Source organism: Sturnus vulgaris, chromosome 2, assembly GCF_052056855.1.
Source record: "Sturnus vulgaris isolate bStuVul1 chromosome 2, bStuVul1.hap1, whole genome shotgun sequence".
Classification (NCBI taxonomy): Eukaryota; Metazoa; Chordata; class Aves; order Passeriformes; family Sturnidae; genus Sturnus; species Sturnus vulgaris.
The window spans coordinates 108719397-108738459 of NC_142244.1; the positions used below are offsets into that span (position 1 = coordinate 108719397).

General features: G+C 35.9%; 1 protein-coding gene across 17 annotated transcripts in view; it reads right to left on the bottom strand.

Annotated features, from left to right (window-relative positions):
- Window positions 1-19063, bottom strand: part of DMD (dystrophin) — a 1142416-nt gene that overhangs the window by 139726 nt on the left and 983627 nt on the right. The window lies entirely within an intron of this gene.

Here is a 19063-nt window from a genome sequence, read left to right on the forward strand (position 1 = left end):
TCTCTTGAAAAAAATTTGTTTATGAAAGACTTAACTATGAAGGACATGTTCAAGAAAGGACTCCACAAGACTACAAAAATAAAACCAACACGGTCTCATAACTCATAAAACTTAAGAGTGATCTTCTTCATTTTTTCTATGAAAAGGACTTTAAAAAGCAGTGAAAAAGCACTTAGAACCATATGTACAGTGTAAGAAACATGGACGGACTTGATTCCTTCAGTAAAACTGACACTGAATTCTAGAAGATCAGATGACATACTTTTATAAAAATATTCATTAATACTTCTCAGATTGAAATTTATTCTCAGGAGATGTAGAAGGTAAGAACCCACCCAAGGCAACACCATCAGTGTATGACAGTGGCAGGTCCTTCCTGGAGCTGGCTGGCATTGGCTCTGTCAGACATGGGGGAAGCTTCAGGCAGCTGCTCACAGAAGATGGAGTGGCTGATTTCTCCTTGTCCTGATTTTGACCCATGAGCCATTATAACACCCACTGAACTTTCCCCTGCTGAGGAGGGCACTGACAGAGCAGCTTTGGGGGCAACTGGCATCCATTCCTGGCAACCTACACGAATACATCAGGATGGCTAGGATTTCTAAAGAAATCTGAAGGAAGAAATAAAGTTATGCAAGCTTTTTGACAAATTGTATCAAATAAAAATAATCAGATCATCTGTAAAAAGCAAATGAAATCATGTTTGTTCAATATACTATTTATTGCAATGAATTTAAACATTTGAATGAGATATACAGGGGAATTTGAAGCTGCACTGAATATTGTGTAACTTTATTTAGAAAGGAATAATTTACAATCAGAAGTTTACAAATGGAAAATACAAAAATCTGACTAGGAGATTTTGTGTTCACATTTACCTTTTTAACTTAATGAAAACCCCATGGAATAAAATTGTAGCTGTTCAGTCATTTAACTCTGAAACCCTTTCCATCCTAGTAGGCTTGCTGCTCTCTCTTCATTCTGAATCAATAATGTCAGTCCTTACTTTTAGTATTATGTAGATAAAACTTTGCTTCGGTTATATACATGGCCATACAAATTCCGCTGGGCCATTTGTTTTATTCATTCTCTTTGCCTATTAATATAATTTAATTACAATAATTTTGTTATGCTTATTTTAATTTATCTCTTAAAAAAAGGCAAAACCTCTCAGTAGGAAGACTTTTCCTTTCTCCTTTTCTTTCTATCATTAGAATTCACTGTCTGCAGATCCTGTTATGTCTTATCTTTCCTACCCTGATAGTCTTTGCACAACCTCTATAGTCTTCCCTCACAGTCTCAGGAAAAAAACAAAACTCTTACCCAACCAAACCTAAGACAGGAGGCATTATTTAGACAGTCGATGCAGTCAGTGGCTCCACTGTACAGTAAGATTCCTCTGAACAAACAAGGGCTTTGATTGCACACTGCTGGGAGAGCAAAGCTGGCCCCCAGTCCTGTGTCTGTCACTGCTCCCTGGCTGCAGGAGCCAGATTCCACTCTGATGATCTGTAATTGCTTTGGACTGGGTAATTTTTATCCTCTACAGATGCCAGCAGTGGCAGACATGACACTGTAAGGTAGCTACAAATCCCAAAGTAACTTTCCAAGCTACAGTTTGAGAAACCTGTAGAAGAGCTGGAGAACTGACCAGGGTGCAGTGAGAAGAAAAAACTCGACTTTCCAAGCCTGCAAGCTTTATAGATAAAAACATCCACAGTGAAACAGGGGTTGCATTTGATTTTGAAATATATGTCCTTGTAGACCATTCCATGGCATTTCCCCAAGGAAATACACTCTGTCACTGTGTTTCTAGTTCAGCTGCCCATATCATTACACTGTCTTATTATTTGGCATTTGCCTTGTACAAGAGAAAACAATCATGACAATCAGGGAAGAAAAAAGAGAAAAAAAGCAACAGCTGAGAAACCAAGAGTACAGATCTTGCACTGTTAATGTTCATCATAAAAAAGAACAACTGGAAGGGTCATCTGTCTTAAGAGTACAGAATTTGGTAAAGGAAAAATACAACCTTCTAGGCTCATATGAACAAAATGTACTAATTTATTCATAGTTTAAATTATTTTGAAAGACAAATTTGCAAAGCAATGCGTGTAACACTTAGAGGTAAATCCTTTCTGCTGTGACTCCCACTTCCAATACCAGCAAGAAATTCTCCTGCCTCCCATTTTGCTCCTCCTTCTCACCACTGCCAATTTCCTATTAAATTCTGCTTGGACTCCTGTTTTTTCCTTCATGTTATCACATTTTACATGTTTTAAGCTATTCTTTAGAGTTTAAGAGTCCTATTTTTTCTTGTCTTGCTTTCTGTGTTTTCTTCCTTTCTTACCTAGCAGTTCCACCCCTGGAAATATTCAAGGTCAGGTTGGTCAGGGCTATAAGCAGCTGGATCTAGTGGAAGATGTCCCTGCTCTCTGCAGAGGGTCTGGAGGAGATGATTTTCAAAGGACCCTTCCAAATCAAGCCATTCCATTATTCGATAGCCTTTAGATTCCAAAAATGCACTGCAAGCACTGCCTCATAGCAAGGTTGTTCCTCATATTCTTTAAAAAGTGCGGCCAAAAAGTAAAGCTGATAAAAAAAAATATTAGAATCTCTATTATGACAGTACTTTACAGGTTTGGCCTCTTAAAAATTTATTTTTCTGCCCATTCTAGTTCATTTTTCTTTTCAAACAGAAAAATTGGTCTGATGTCTGCATTGATTCAAAATAAAAATCATGGTATCTTATCTGCTTTGTTTTTTTGTGTTAATCTGAAATACTGTGCCTGAAATGGGTAAATCCTTTAAAGTCTATACAGAGGTAGTTGTTGGATTTAAATTCATTTCGCAGGGTTTTTTTTTTTTTTTCCCAGACAGCCATCTGTGTGTCTGTTGTGATAGTCTAGTACTGCAAGAATAAATTATATACCTGCTTGTCAAATCTCAAACATATTTTTATTTCCCTTGTTGTCAGAAAATCTGTTTTGACATGTGAGCATAAACATATGGGAAGGAGTATACAGATACAACAGCCTCTTTCCTTCCAAAATCATCCCAGAACTTAAATTCTGACTATCCTTAGAAAACTTCACAAAAAATTATGGTCTGCTTAAGTACAGAATAATATCTAAAAAGTACAGAATTAAAGTTAGCTGTTTTTCCATCAATGAGACCAGCAGAAACTCCACATCGTTCAAGTCAAGCCATATTCTAATTAGCAAAAATCTGAACAACCTGAAGACCTCTGGAGGACTTCTGGAACATATTGGATGGAATACCACGCTTTTAAACAGGCAGGGAGTTTTTGTGTTGGTTTTTTAATATCTCACTGCATGAGGTTAAATACACTAAGGAGACAAACAAATTCACTTCTAGAGAACTAATTCACTCCAGGACCAGCATTTTTTGCTGTCTCTGATCCAGTACAGGTTTAGTAGCATTGACTGTGCACTTTGACAGTACAGTCATGACTCCCCATTAAGTTACAGAAGTTACAGAAGTGAGGTATATCCAGAGTGACTGCATTATGGTTCAAAACAGAGTCAATAGCACTGGAAATGTGAGGAGTGCTTTTAAGATAAGTTAGGCTGACAAAAGAAGCAATTTTTCTATAGCTCTGTTTTTTTCCCTAGTCTTAGAAGTTTTAAATAAAACCTTGGACTTCTTCAAATATTGTTCCCTTGAGAAAATGCATTACTAATCTCAACTCCTGAATCACCAAAACCATTTTGCCTGCCAGTTTTCTGTCACTTTTACAAGCTCTTGAAATTGTTTAACAACAGAAGTGGGATTTTCTAATTAATTGGGAAACCATTCACCAATTCCTATACTGGCAGCTAACATTTCTTCCCTAATGGATTCATATTATAGTATGCTAAAGTATTTATATTCACAATGTTCTAGTCACAGTCTTTAGGAATTCTACCATATATATCATAAATGCAGACTGAATGAGCCATTTACAGGTTTCCTTTTGTTACCAGCATATATTAAATGGAGAATATTAGAAACAGTGGAAATCATGTTCTAAAAGCTGAACACACTATGAACTGTCATGAGACTGTACAAATTTGTAAACCCAAAGCATTACTGAGTAATTACTTTACTGAATAATCAGACTTGAATATTATTTACTATTTTAAAGGCAAAGCAAAATGCACATCAGAATAAATTGTAAGTGAATACCTGCTTCATACTTGGAAGAAAAGCAAAATACTTTGACTTCAGCTGTGCTTCAGAGCTATAGAATAAACTTCAGCCTCTTTTGAATCCTGACCTTCCTGAGGTTTGACAATGTGTTGACATTTAAGTTTTACAAATGTTAAATTGGGCATCTCCTTCTGGGCTCAAGAACTGGTGCTGTGGCTGAAATGTACCTGGCCATGGAAGCCATTAAACAAAACATTGCCAAGATAGCTGCAAGATGGACTTTATTAGAGTAATTAATAATGAATTAGTTAGGATAAGCGTTCTTGATGGAATAGTATAGAAGAAATACAGTCCCTGGAATCTGTCTGTAGAAGACACTATTTCTTTATATCTAAATCTAAATCTAAATCTAAATCTATAAAAACATGTATATACATATTAAAAACGTGTATATATATGAAAAAATGTATATATATATATATATATATATATACATGTTCTAAACCAACCAGATAATGCAAAATATTAGAATGTGAACTTTTTGTTAGAGCAAACAGCCCTTAAAATAAGTGCATTACATTTTAGGAAGGAGAGTAATCGTCACCAGTTTCTGGATTTGTAATTTTATGTCTCTAGAAGTCTGCAGACATTACATCAGCTATCAAAGACACTAAACTAAAGCAGCTGTCCCAGAAGCACCACCACCCATCTTATAAGATGGCCAAGTAGGCTGAGATCATAAAGATGTTGTTCATTAATTCAGACTTTCTTGTGAACAAGTTATTTTTGTTCATTTAGAAGCACTTCCTAATATTGGGGAAAATGGCTCATGAATTCATAAGCCTAACATCCTACCCAACTTACTGATTTATGTATTACTCTATGTCTTAATGGAAATTTACACTCTTACTGTTCATTTCACTGAACGATTAAAAAATACATACAAATCAAACTTCACTTCAAGCAACCTGTTGTACCACAACAAAGCAGTATGAAATAAACTCAGAAAGAAAGGTACCTCAAAGAAAGGAAGAAAGGATTGTATGCTCTGTCTCAAATGTGTAACCTGACAGATATGACACAGGAAGGACATGAACTCCTCTTTTATTTCATTGTACAGATTAGCGACAGTGCATTACAGAAAAAAAATATGAAGGAACTCTAATGAATCAGATGAGAAAGAAATCAGTGAAAATATCCAGCTGTGCTAGAAGGACATAGAGTTGCCATTTATGCAGCTGATGCATGCAATGGGTGTTTGGAAGGAGCAGTCTGGCAAAGTATCAGTGAAATTAATTTTTGAATTTTGAGGGAAATGTAGGGCAGTGGAAATAGTTTCAAGTCGAGGAAAGCAGATACTATTTGAAATTCAGAGTGCTGTCACTGAACGAGAGTGATTATTGGTGTGCATTCTGAAATGGAACACAAGTTGAAATGACTTCTAATTTTCATGTAATGTTTATTAGAACATATAAATTTCTGCTTCAGGTCAACACAGCCTTACTGTGAAAAGAAATGGTTAACCTTTCATAATGACTTCATCTCATGAGAGAAGATTCACAGTACAAGGCTTTATTTAAATAACTGCACCCCCTCCTCCCCTAAGGATGTGCAGTGTTCCAGCCTTTCTTTGTCTCTCCACATCTCCCAGCAGGGTGGGGAGCTGGAGAGGAGCCACAGGCTGTGCTGGAGATGTGCAGGTGCCCGTGGAAGGCTGCACAAGGATTGGAGTGTCTTTGACTCCTGCTCCCACTGCTGGACCTGCTCCCCTTCTTCTTGTATTTCTGACAGCACAGAATTTTACCGTCTCACAACTCAGACAACTTTCCCTGTGCATCACAACTCGCTCCAAACCTGAAAAGTCATGCAGGTGGTGGCTTTGTAGTAGCACAAGCCAGCATTGATACAGCACTGAGAAAGGGACAACAGCTGACATGGCATTAAAACAAACCAACCCCAACACAGATGAGAAGAGACAAGAGAAGAGAAGAGAAGAGAAGAGAAGAGAAGAGAAGAGAAGAGAAGAGAAGAGAAGAGAAGAGAAGAGAAGAGAAGAGAAGAGAAAAGAGAAGAATACATCTTTAATCACCACTTACAGGCTGTTTTGAGATGTCCAATCCTGTTACAAAATCCGTGAACCAGAATAAATATTTGGGAGAAAAAAATCCCACCTTTCTGCTGTTTGTAAAAAGCCAGTAGAAATCTAGCAAAACCTTAAATATGGTTTGGGTTTTATTTTTAGTTATTATTATGGTCTGTTATTTCAGATTCCCATACAGGAAGAGTTATAAATTGTAAGGACTATCCCAACAAATTTTCAATTAAATAGCTAAATTAATGTAGAGAAATTTAATTAAAGCTGCACTGGTTTTTTACAAATGCAGTTAATTAAGCTGCTATCTAAAATTAAATCTCACCCAAACTCCTTTTACATTGCTGCAGCTCATCAGATACAGATATAATTAAAATTCTGGAAGTTCACCTATGCATCTGAATACTCAAAAAAGAAAGAAAGAAAATCCACAACCAAAACCTGCTGAAGTAGTTTGACAGGCTGCTGCTTTAATGGGATTTATACAGTCCTCAGAGTGGGAAGACAGCACATAAAACCCCCTCAGAAACAAATCTAGGTTTTCAAATCTGCACAGACTTTTTCGTGTAGTGTAACAGGCCAAGAACCTTTGAAGATTTTCCACAAGTGGAGGGTAACAGATTGACACGAGCAGGAACCAGGGAGATAAATCCTGCTGGCTTTAAATGTGCCTTCCATTGAAGTGAGCAGGACCAGCACAGCACTTACTGCACTTATATCCAGCAGCAGATGTGGGCATCCTCTCAGAGGGAAAAAGTGCTTTTTCATAACTGGAAAATCTCAGGTCTTCTGGTAGCCTGAATGATCTCCTTTCCTTTCTGACTGTTTTTTAATTTTTTTTTCTTGCTCACATCCAGGCAGGTTTGTTTCATTAGTCAGTTAAATGCAGATCTATTTTCCAGGTGACATTGACTCAAAATCACCATGATTGTTTTACATAACAGGTAAACACTAAACATAAACATTTTAGGTGTTGGCTGATCCGGAGAAAGAGATTTTCAGCAGTCTTTGAAGAGTTACTTTCAGAGGAAGGGGGGAAATATTAACTGAAATACAGTTCAAGATTATTATTTATTGCAAATAACAGTGATTTCTCTATTAAAACAGGCATATGCTATAGCAAAACAAATGATGACTAAAGCATTGCAGGCAGCCAGAACTCAGACTGGGAGCTGCTCATTTCAGCAGCTCGCTCTGGATGTGGCAGCAAGTGTGAGCACAGTAACACAGAACTCATGGGAGCCACGGTACCCCCACACTGGGAGATCCCTCAGGACTTCTGAGAGCATGAAAAAAGTAAAATTATCCTCTGGTGTTAAAGGCACAAAGCTGAAACACGCGAAAATGTGCCAACATTGTCATGACAGGTATTTATTTTCTCTCTGTCAGCAAAAATATGCAGAAGACAAACACCGACCATATTCTTCATAATATGGCATGCATAAAGTCTTCTCCTGGGAATAACACAGATGGGAATCCCATGTCTAATGTCATGGAATTGAGGGGTTAGAATTGAACCCCCAAACCTTTATCTGAAAAACTTAATTTAGGCAGGAAGATGATTCAAGGTCCAAATATTTGTTTCAAAATTATGGCACAGGCATCTCTATAGATAAGTAAGAAAATCACACGTGATTCTCTTTAAAAATATAAATTCACATAGGTTTACAGACTTACACAGGGTTTAAACTTAGCATCAGATGTACAAGATACAATTGCCCTATCGTTTTATGTAGAGTATGAAAAAGGAAAAGAAAAAGCAACAAAGATCCATAGTATAATATTAATAAAATAAAATTTAAAAGACCTACTCCCTTTTGAAGACTCATCTCTCCTTAGAGGGAAAAAAAATCATTAACTTTTTCTTTTGTGTATCAAAAATGAATATGTTTCCTTTCTTGCATAATAAAATCTGGAGAATCTACACAAATAAAGAAGAGTAAAAATCCACAGAAGCTTGGAAATTGAGCAACCAGTGATAATCTATCTTTCTGCAGGCACTTGAATCACCCTCTTACCTTGAGCTTGCAATGGAACAGGACCCTGGCAAATTGCTATAATCCCCTTTAACCCTAATCACCATTTTAATCAGAAAAAGGTGGGGCAGCCTGGAATTTGTACAGCAAGCAACTGTCATTCTATTTGCTAAATATACAGTGTGCAACTAAAAGGTTGAAATGGTTCAAACTTTTATTGTCTTCAGAATATTGCATTTCAGCATTAACAGTTGACAAGCAGAAGAAAATAAAATTATGACACTATCTGCTATGAAGAGCTTTAGAGGTCTGCTTAAACCATGGCTGCATCTCTAACTCCGATTTTAAGAGATTTCTTGGGAAAATAAAAGGTTGTGATTCATACAACTGCCAGGACTAAAAGCCTACCTCAGCTAACATTTCACTTTTCCTCTCTCTATCCCTCTAATTTCTTCTAATTTTAAATTAGATATTTCCTAGATGTGTTCTCTATTTATTTGTTTGATGATTTTCTTCCTAGACTTTTCTTAATAAATAGTGGTATGATTGTAGATTGTGTGACAGACAAGGAGAAGCGTATATGAAGAGGAAGAAAGAAAACTTCAAGGAGAAAAAGAGCAATGAGAGAAACTAAAAGGAGCATCAAGAAGATTGTAGGCAGGGGAAGATTAAAGGAAAATGCAGCAGAAAACTGTGATTTTTAGCTACAAAGGATTCAGCAGCTGTCATTAAAAACCTGCAGCTCTGCTTGAGACATATTGATCACACTATTCCAATGTTTTCCATTCAACTTCCCTCTGTTTACTTCATATTATAGCAATACTCACACTAATACTTATCTCAAACAACTATTTGCTTTTTTTGAAGGTGGAACACTGTCCTGTATTTCTTCCTCTTTTCTTTTTCCAGAAAGGGCTGCTGAACTTTCAGTGCTCTACTCACCTTGTCACTAACACACAAATATTAAAATACCCTTCATGGGAAAAAGGAGGCTTTTTTTTCACTTTTCTAATTTTTTTTTTTTTTACATGAGAGCCATTTAAACATAAACTCCTTTAATATTGCAGACACTTCCTGGAATAAGTATCCCTGTAGGGCTTGTGAAGATAACAGAGAAGGCAGTATCTCTGTATTTACATAGTATTGGAGTGTTGTAACCAATCCTGGGAAAATTGTAGGACATCTGTAGACTGTGGACAACTAGACAAGATTTGTTTCTAGGATTTCTAGCACATTTTTCACACAATATTCTTCTACTGATATCCAAAAAAAATTCTAAAAATTTGGATAAATACTAAGACAGTCCTTATCTTCCACCTGAGTGTCTCAAGCCCAATTTTTTAAAGTTATCTCAAAGTTCTTAATCACATGGGTCCTTTTAAAGACCTTGTAATCTAAAATGTGAATGTTAGAGAACAAAAATGCATGAAATAGGATGATTCATGTCTGCCACATACCTCCTCTTGTAACACCCTTTTTAGAGGTATCTTTTTTTTTTACATATTAAAACCAACTGTATTAATTTAAACCATAGAATTACTTTAGATTTCAGGCAAAAGGGAGAAGGGCAAAAAATAGGAGGAAAGAGCACATTCATACTGTCCTTTGCTTTCAAACACAAAGCCAATACCTTCCAAAGGCTTTTCATTCCACACTGAGAAAAAAATCTGTGCCTTATATCATGTCTTCCCCTTTAGGTACATTAATGACATTTTTGTTCTGATGTGACTATTGTAAGAATCAAAATGCCTCGGCCATAGGGGTTTTTTTTTAAATTTTTTATAATGCACTAAGCTCAACAAACCTTCATAGAAAATAGAATACTCTTAATTATGAATAAATTAACTAAATTAGCAACATGAGATGGATATGAAATTAGAGGACTGTTAATTGAAACTGCAAACACAGCTGTATACAGCTTAGAGATGAATCACACCAGTAATGACACAGATGTTTATAAAATGTGATTATGTTTAGCAGGAGCATACTATTGAAACTCCCCAGCCTATTCTTATATTGTGTCATTGAAATGGTTTTTAAATCCATGAACACCAGGAATCAGAATCTCAGGGATGGCAAATTAGGCTCCCTGGATATGTGAATTAGTGTTGTCTGAATGTCAGCAATTTAATTCTCTAGCTTTCAAAGAATGTAGAAATGGAGCCAAAAACAAACATCTGTTACTTATATTGTCATTCAAAAAAAAAAAAAAAAATAAAAATCTCTGGCAAGTTATAGCTTATCAGGACAGTGAAGTACAGTATCTCTGAGCTATGTGAATGCACTGATCATGTAATTAATATAACTCAAGAGCTCAATAAATCTACTTTGTTTACAACTGTGAATACATCTTTTTGGGACTATCCCTCCAAAGTGCTAGAAGGATCAGGAACAAGTGATATCTCCTGTCTAAAGATTTAAGAATTGATTAGCTTCCTAAAGAAAGAAAATCAGACTTTTTATTCTTTTTATTCTTTTAACTTTTACGAATTTCCTAGAGTGTTCTTCGATAAAGTGATAAAGTGTTTTTTTTTTTGTTTGTTTTTTTTTTGTTTTTTTTTTGTTTTTTTTTTCTGGCAGAAAGAGGCACAAATGTTGCTCCTGGGTCACCCAAGGATATCTGAGCTGAGCAGGCTCAGCAGGGAGAGCAGTCAGCCCAGCTGGGAGGGATGGCAGAGCAGACAAAGCCATGGGGTCCAAAGTTCCAACATAGGAGTGGTAACAACAATCTGCAGTGGTAACTCTCATTTCACAGTGTTAGCACTGAGCACCCACAGCAGCATGTAAAAGTTACCTTAAACAGTCTGTGATTTGTTTTCTGCAATAGTTCACAGACCAACAGAAGCAGATTTTACATCATCAATGGTAATCATGCTTTCAATGAACAGGCTGAATAATACAAGATTATAGTTTATGTCCAGCACTGTAGTGTAGCTCACATCACAAAGACACTATTCTCTGATTCAAGAGCCTTGGCCTATATGAGGATAAATACTTATGAACACAAATTTACATGAAGTAGAGGTTGTTCTTCTAGCCCCTTTTCTAGGGAATAGGACAGACCTTTGAACTATCTATCATAACTACATTAAACTAAAAATATAGAATATCAGTAGAACTAAAACTTACAACAACTCAACACAATGTCATCATAATTCAGCTAAATTTTATAATTGTAGTTCTGATCCATAAATGGATATTCACTTGAAAACATGTAAATTCATGCACAAGTTGGTTAAAGTAGTTTGAAAAAAATTATATAGAGTGTCATTGGCAAAGCTGAAATAATCAGCATGACCTGCACTGTTAAACAGCACAGGCTTATCCTATCAGCTGTGGGAACTACTGAGCACAGTCTAACAGTGTGGGGGCACAGTGTTGAGACAGAAAAGTGGTGATCTGAAAATTGGATTTGCCTCTGTCTTTCTGAAACTTTATTTGATGGGAGCTGACCTCCTATTCACTGGTGAAGAAAAAAGGATTAGATCCTGACTTTTAAAAAGAGGAAGCTTGTTTGATTTCTGTAACAGACCATACCAGTCTGACTGTATTTCATAGCTGAATAAAGTTATGGAGCCTTTAAGAGAAAGAAATATGTAACCCCTTTCTCATTAGAGGTAAACCTAGGCAGATTCAGGGATATATTGCAGGTAGCTATGACAACTGATGTGCAACCCAAATTCAGTTATCTTAATTTTCCTGGTTAGCAAAAGTACAGACAAAATCAACCCAGGATTTGAAATGTGATGTTTTGAGATAAGGAACTGTAATGCTTGGATATACAAACAGCACAAAGCCATTTTATGGAAGACACAATCTTCTATTTCTTCAGATTACCCCAATAATCACTACACTGAAACAGCACTCTATTATCAGCTATGTGTCAGCTAATTAATTAGGACAGAACTGATTGTTTTTACAGATGAAAGAGTCATAAATGAGGGTACTGAAAGGAAAGTACACAAAACACTTCAGGATGGTATGAGAAAACAGAGGAATGAAAGTGAAAACATCCAACAAAATGAATAAGCTACCTACAGAGGTAACCTAAGGATAATTTTTCTGGATTGATTAATGCTAATTAATTTTGGTTTAAAACAAGCTGAATTGTGGTAGAGAAACAACTTTGAAAACCTGAGAAAATGAAAGAGAAAAACTGAGTCTTCAACCTCCGTACTTGAAGCTCTCCCCAAAAATGTCATACACTCAAGAATTCATCTCCACAAACAAGAACTGGATGTTGATCTTTCCAGGTACAAAAGAAATAAAAAATGAATATTAATGAAACCTGAAATTGTAAGGTCTGGGTCAAGAATTGTAATTCATACTATGTTTGTTCTGTAATCACGGGGTATATTCCTAAAATTTATTGCAGTATCAGTGATTTATAAACTAACAAGCACAAGAATGGAACAGCTTAGATGAGCCACTGGATAAGCATCTTGAAATAACACATTCTGCCTGTGTTGTGCTGGGTGGATCCAAATTAGGAAGGACTTTATAGAAGATTTACAGGATTTGAGCCATTTTAATTATTAAGTGCCCTCCTCTACAGCAAACATACCATTACATCACTTCCATACTGCTCAGAGTTTTCTGTACAAGGGTACAACATTCAGCTTTACTCAAACCATGTTGAAAACTGCAGTGGCAACTAGAGAGCACCTTGTGGAAACATTTTTTAAATGACACACATAATCTTCCATAAAGGCTGTTTTTAAATCTGTGTCAAAACTTAATGCCACTGACATTTTTAATATTTTATACACTATTATTAACAGTACTTCTAAAACAGCAAAAAAAAATCCTACTTAGTCTCACCGAAAGGAAAAGATATAAAAAAATATAGCACAAAATAATACATAGCTTAAAGACTGCAAAAGCTTTCTGTAACCTGAAAGTAGATGGCCTGACATAAAACTATCTGCAGTGATATAACATATAATTGATATGTCAGAAAGACACAAAATGACTCAACAAAGAAATAAAAAAGGCTAACATTAACCTTCTGCACTGGAAATGTGCGTATTATTTCTTTTCCTTGGGCTTTTAATCACATCAAATGAAGTTTCTTGTAAAAAATATCACATCATTTCAGAAGAACGGATTAGTGAAAATGGGGAGATAGAGAAATATGTTTTGCCAGTTTTACATTCTCCCTCTAAAAACCTTTAACAATACTTTGGCACTGGTACTTGGAATCTAAGGGGTTTTATATTGCTTTCAATCCAAGGGTATTCATTAAGGTTTCATTGAGTTACAAGCCTCTGAAAATCACATTAGAGAGCCTTTACTGGGCAGCTCTTAAATTCAGTGAATGCTCTATCTGCGACAAACGTGTTCCACATCCAGAGCGAACTTTGTGCATCGGCTCCAACCTCTCCTGGGAGCTCGGAGCCCTCTGAGCCGGCTCAGATCTGTGTCAGCAGCGTGCAGCCCCTCCAGGTGTGCAGCAGAAGCACAAATTGCACAGACCCAGCAGCCCTGCCCTGCCCGGTCCTGCCCTGACCCACCCTGTGCACTCCTGTCCCCTCCTGCTGCTTTAGCCAAATCCAACCTGCAGGTGATGAGCTCTGACAGCTGAGAACGTTTTGGGAAGGAAAACTGTGGAGTGGAAGCCAGGACTGGAGATTGACTTATAATTGCAAGGTTCATTTTTGTTTTGTCCTTGTTTGCTTTCACTAGTCTGACTGCTGCTAACCTTATGCACTTCCCAGCTATACCCCCTCATACATTCTTACCTTAAACAACCCTAATTTTTCATAATGAGCAGCCTAAACATAGCTGATTGGGATCAGGTCACACACCTAAAAAGGTGTTGAAAAAATCAGGCCATATTCTTTCAATTTGTACAAGAAAAAACCCAAAGCTATCTGTGGAATTTTGGAATCCAAGGTCAAATCTTCTAACTCCTGTGGTCCACACCTCTGTATAGGACTGAAACCCAGAGCCTTTATTCTTCAGATGTAACTTCCACACTCCTTGTCAAAGGGACTCCAACTGAAATTATTTCAAATAATGGTTTTGAGATGATCAGGTATTACAGATCATGAACACTAAAGAATACAATTTTAGTGGTGGTTAGTAAATAAGTTAAAGAGCTACAAAATGGATGATTTAGCCAAAACTACTTGACTAAAACCCAACAGAACTAGTGGATGTTGGTTTCCATTGAATATATTTTCAACAGTATCATAACCTCTGTTTTCCTCAGTATCCTAAATATAGTCTGGTATGAGTCATATGGATGTGTGCTGCCAAACATAATCTATAACTGCTGACAGGTGGAAGTAAATTGTTCAAGTCTTCCTTCATAAGGAAATGAGACTTACATATATCAACTAATATGCTCATTCTTTTCCTATCATTTATCCATCAAATAGATAAATGGGAGATCTTACAGAATATATTGTATATGCAGAGGTTTTACAAGAGAGTGCTAAATTCAAGATCCACGTGTAACATATTTTCTTCCTTTTGATAAATTTTAGGTGCTTGTTTTTTCACATATAAACAGCATAACTCAGCTTTTATAATCCCCTGCACTGACATATATTTATGAGAAAAAAAAATGCATCGAGAGAAATCTACAGATGCATACATTGTAATGAGAATGCAAAGTAGGGTAAATTGCTATTTTTCTGCATAGTTCTTCAAAATATCTTCATAGAGAACAAAATTTCAGAGTAAAGGAAATCAAAAGAAGATGACAAAACTCTCAAAATGAATGCACCTCCTTTACAAAAAATTGATCAAAACATTTGCAATTTCCAGCAAAGTGAAATTCATTATACACATCATAAATTTAGTAAGGTTTGATTAGTTTTCCTGCTGTCATGTCTGTGAATGATAACCATTCCTGTTTATAGTTGCACACTTTCTTTCACTGACTCCCATAAAGATGCCACAATGAAGGTGTCCTCCTAATTTAGGAAGGAATATTTCCAGTTTTTGACACAGGCTTCATTAGCAGAATTGAATCCCAATCCTGACAGTTGGCCTTCCTCCACTAACTTACGGAATTTCTATAGAAGGATTTCTAAAGAACAGATCACTGCAAAATGAATTCTATATGCAAAATTTTGCAAACATTGAAAAAATCTGAGACTCAATCTAACAGAAATGAAGAAAAATGCTTGTGTCTATGACTTCTGCAGCCAACTGGCATAGCCAATTAAACAAATAAGAGACCATTACAGAGCTGTAACAATTGTGGTTTTGGCAGAAGTTCCTGTTCCCATGGAACATACAAACCAACATTTTAACTAAATAGTCTGATGGGAAAACTCGACTTCCAAAAAAGATCAAAATCTCCCTCTGCTGGGAAGATGAAGTCTTCAACTACAAAATAATTTCAAATTCCAAGGCTAAAAAGCACCATGATTTTAATAGTGACTTAACTACTGTAATTCTAACTGAGCTAGAATTTTGGCTCCATATATTTAGAAAAGTTGTCTCCCATTTTTTTCAGCTACTAACAGATTACATATGTCAAAATATAGTTTAAAAGAGGAAAACCAAAGAAATATAAGTAAATTAGTTATTAAAATTAATGAAATATCACAATGAAAAGAGAAACTGCTAAGGTAACAGAAAGGTATAATATGTAAATATAAAATATAAGTATAAAAATATGAAAATCTAACTGCCTTTTATATTGCCCATTCATTTAGATATGACATTCTCTGTCTCATACAGAGGAAGAAAGATCTTTCTTATTACTGTAGCATCATCTGCCAATCTACCAACTCTAACCCCAGTTTACACTCAGTGTTTAATAATAAATAACTCTACTTGCACTTTAAGACATAGAAAAATTTAAGGCCAGTATGAAAGCTGTGTATGACTACAGCTTTCATGTATGACTAGGCACTACCAATTGGACAACTGTAAAGCAAGAGAGGTTTTTCTTTTTTTCTAGGAAAAATGATATGACAGAATATCCTTCATCACTTTCAAATTTTAATTCCATGGTTTAGACATGAAGTTTACTTCCTGAAACCATTACTTAATACAATTTTAAAAAGTGAACTTGATTCAATTCAACTTCAAGAGACTTAAAGAAGATATTTCTTTTACATAGGTATTTTTGTTGCTATTTCATTTTTTGTAGGACATTTTTCTTGGAGAAGGCATGAAAGACAGAAGGTGAAGTAAAATTTAAAAACAAGCCCAAACCTAAAACCTGCTACAGTAGGTCACTGCTGATTTCAGCTTATATTTTGCTGCAACTTCCTTGCCTTGGTGTTCAACCCCTATAAAAAGCAAGGTGTGAGCTGGGGACTGCTGCCCAGATTGCCTGTGACTCAGCTCTTTAGAGATTCACTGGCCAGCAAGACCTTGCTGCATAGTGACAATTTTACACTGATTTCAGGGAAGGAGGGATTTCCTTTTTGGCTTTTAGATTCTTGATCTTAGTACCTCTGGAAATACAGATGGTAAGATTCATTCATATTTCTCACCACAGATTGAAAAAATCAGCTAATATTTGTGACGCACACAGAAGAAGCTGGTTTTTGAAATAACTAATTGCAGCAATACTTATTACAGTAATGTGCATTATGCAGCTCAGTAAAGAGCCTGTCCTCAGCAGAATACAAATAAAATGATGATATGACTTTAGATAACTGCCTGCAGGGGTACTAAAAGCCTGCTGGCTCTTCATAGCTCCTGCAAGCACAAAGTGCTCTTCAAGGAAAGAGAATAATAGTTGTGGCTGGACCTTCTAACCAATGGCAGCATGTTTTTTGCACCACAACAATCTTCAAATCCCCACATCCTGCAGAATCTTTGTTACTGGTGCAAGATGACCTGAGGAGTTAGGAATGATACTGAAATTAGGGCTTATGCTTCTTGACAGTCATTATATATATATGTATATAAATTATAGAATTACAGAAAATTTAGATTGGAAAAGACCTTGGGCTGATTTAGCTCTAGGTTTTTAATGTGCTCAAAGACGACTACTCACAAACTATCACCTTTCACACGTAAAAGCACTAGAGTTTAATACCATAGCAAAATATCTTAATAGACACATTTTTGTATAAAAGACAGTTCTTACTGTATTTTTCAGCTTATTAAAGGTATTATTCTAAATAAAAGCAAAGAAAGTTTGATTTAAACCAAAAAAGTCTTTCTTGATAACTGAAGGCTATGTTCTCTGTGGGATACTTGTAAATTCTTTTACATGTCAGGAGCTTTGCCCTTTGACCAGCATTACACCAACCAGATCTCTAACTAATTGAAATGGATATAACTCCCACCTATTTTAGGAGATTCCTGACTCCCTAAATGTAAGCAAGACTCGTTCTGCCCCAGGATGAGCTCATTGCATACAGGATTTGAAGTACACCTGAGAGCTCATAGTGAAATTCATAACAACATCATAATATTTCCAAGATGAAATCTTGGAAAGATTTAATTTCCTTTCATGTTTAAGAAAAATTAAAAATAACCAGTATATTTTCCTCCAAACTACTCTATTAAAAGCATGAAGCTACTCAAAATCCACAGAAGATGACAGAGTTTTCAGTGATTGAGCTGAGTGCATCAGCTTTCATTAATGAAATGCACTCCACACAACACTTCAAAATCAGGACTGGTTGAGTCTGTGAGTGGTTGAGTGCTTTCTCTATATTTTTGTACCAGTAATACTCCAGAGTATATTCACTAAAATTGAATACAAACCAGGTAAATTAATGGCAAACATGTCTTACTGCAAAAATACAGATGAAGTTCTGGGAAGATTCTGGAGGAATATTTGATTCTATTCACTAACAGCACTAATCTCACTGCAGAACCACTGTGCAATACTGCAAATGACTGACTACGATTGGCCTTATGATTATAAAATTAATTTAATATTAAATCTCTGTAAGATTTGGCTTAAGATGATACATTTCCTCCTCTAATCTTATGTAAGTTCCCAGTGAACTTGAACTTGTGAATAAAGAAACAAGTGAGACATGATTATCTTTGCAAAATGCTCTTCAACTTTCTCCTAACACTAGAATTTGCTGGTGTTTCAGTTGTGACAAATTTTATGTCTTTATGCACTTTCCCCACACATAACCAAGGATGGGTATCTCTCTGGCAAGCAATAGCACAGAACTCTCTGTTTTATGAGTTTCCTGCAGTGATATTTTCTAGGAAATGGGAGACATGGATAAGAAATACTTTCCCCATTAGGAATATGGCAAGGGGAGAGAGAGAGATCTAACCTTTGAGGAAGGAGAAAGAGAGAAGTAAACTAAGGAAATAAATAAGGGGAGTACAGAAAAATAACCCAAAGAGAAATAAGGGAAGCAAATGGGGAAAGACAGACAAGAGTAGGAACACAGAAAGAATTGCTTTTTGAAAATAAGAATTAAGAGAAGCCTGAGAGAAAATACAACCAATGTAAAGGAAAGACACATGAAAATAAACTGAAATATACCGAAATAAAATAATGAAAATACTAAAGTATGACGTCGATATTTTAGGTGACATTAGCATAACAAAGGCAATTAATAAATAAATTAAAAAACCACAAAACCACCAGAATGAAAAAGAAACGTACTGGAAAACTAAACCCAGAAATAAACAGCAGGAACATACCTTAGAAGGAGAGTGGTTTTGCATAAAACAAAAACAATTTTCATTTTTGCTTTTCCTATTACATGGCCAAAATTTCAGTTTTGTATAAAGGGCATCCCATCTAACTGGAGTGCTGGTCATACATAAAAAAGTCTAGCCCTAAGATGTATAAATACAGAATACTCTAAAAAGTGCCATTGGGTGTGAGTGTCCAGCAGATCTTGTATGTAGAACAGCTGGTCTAAATAATTGTATATTTGTTCCA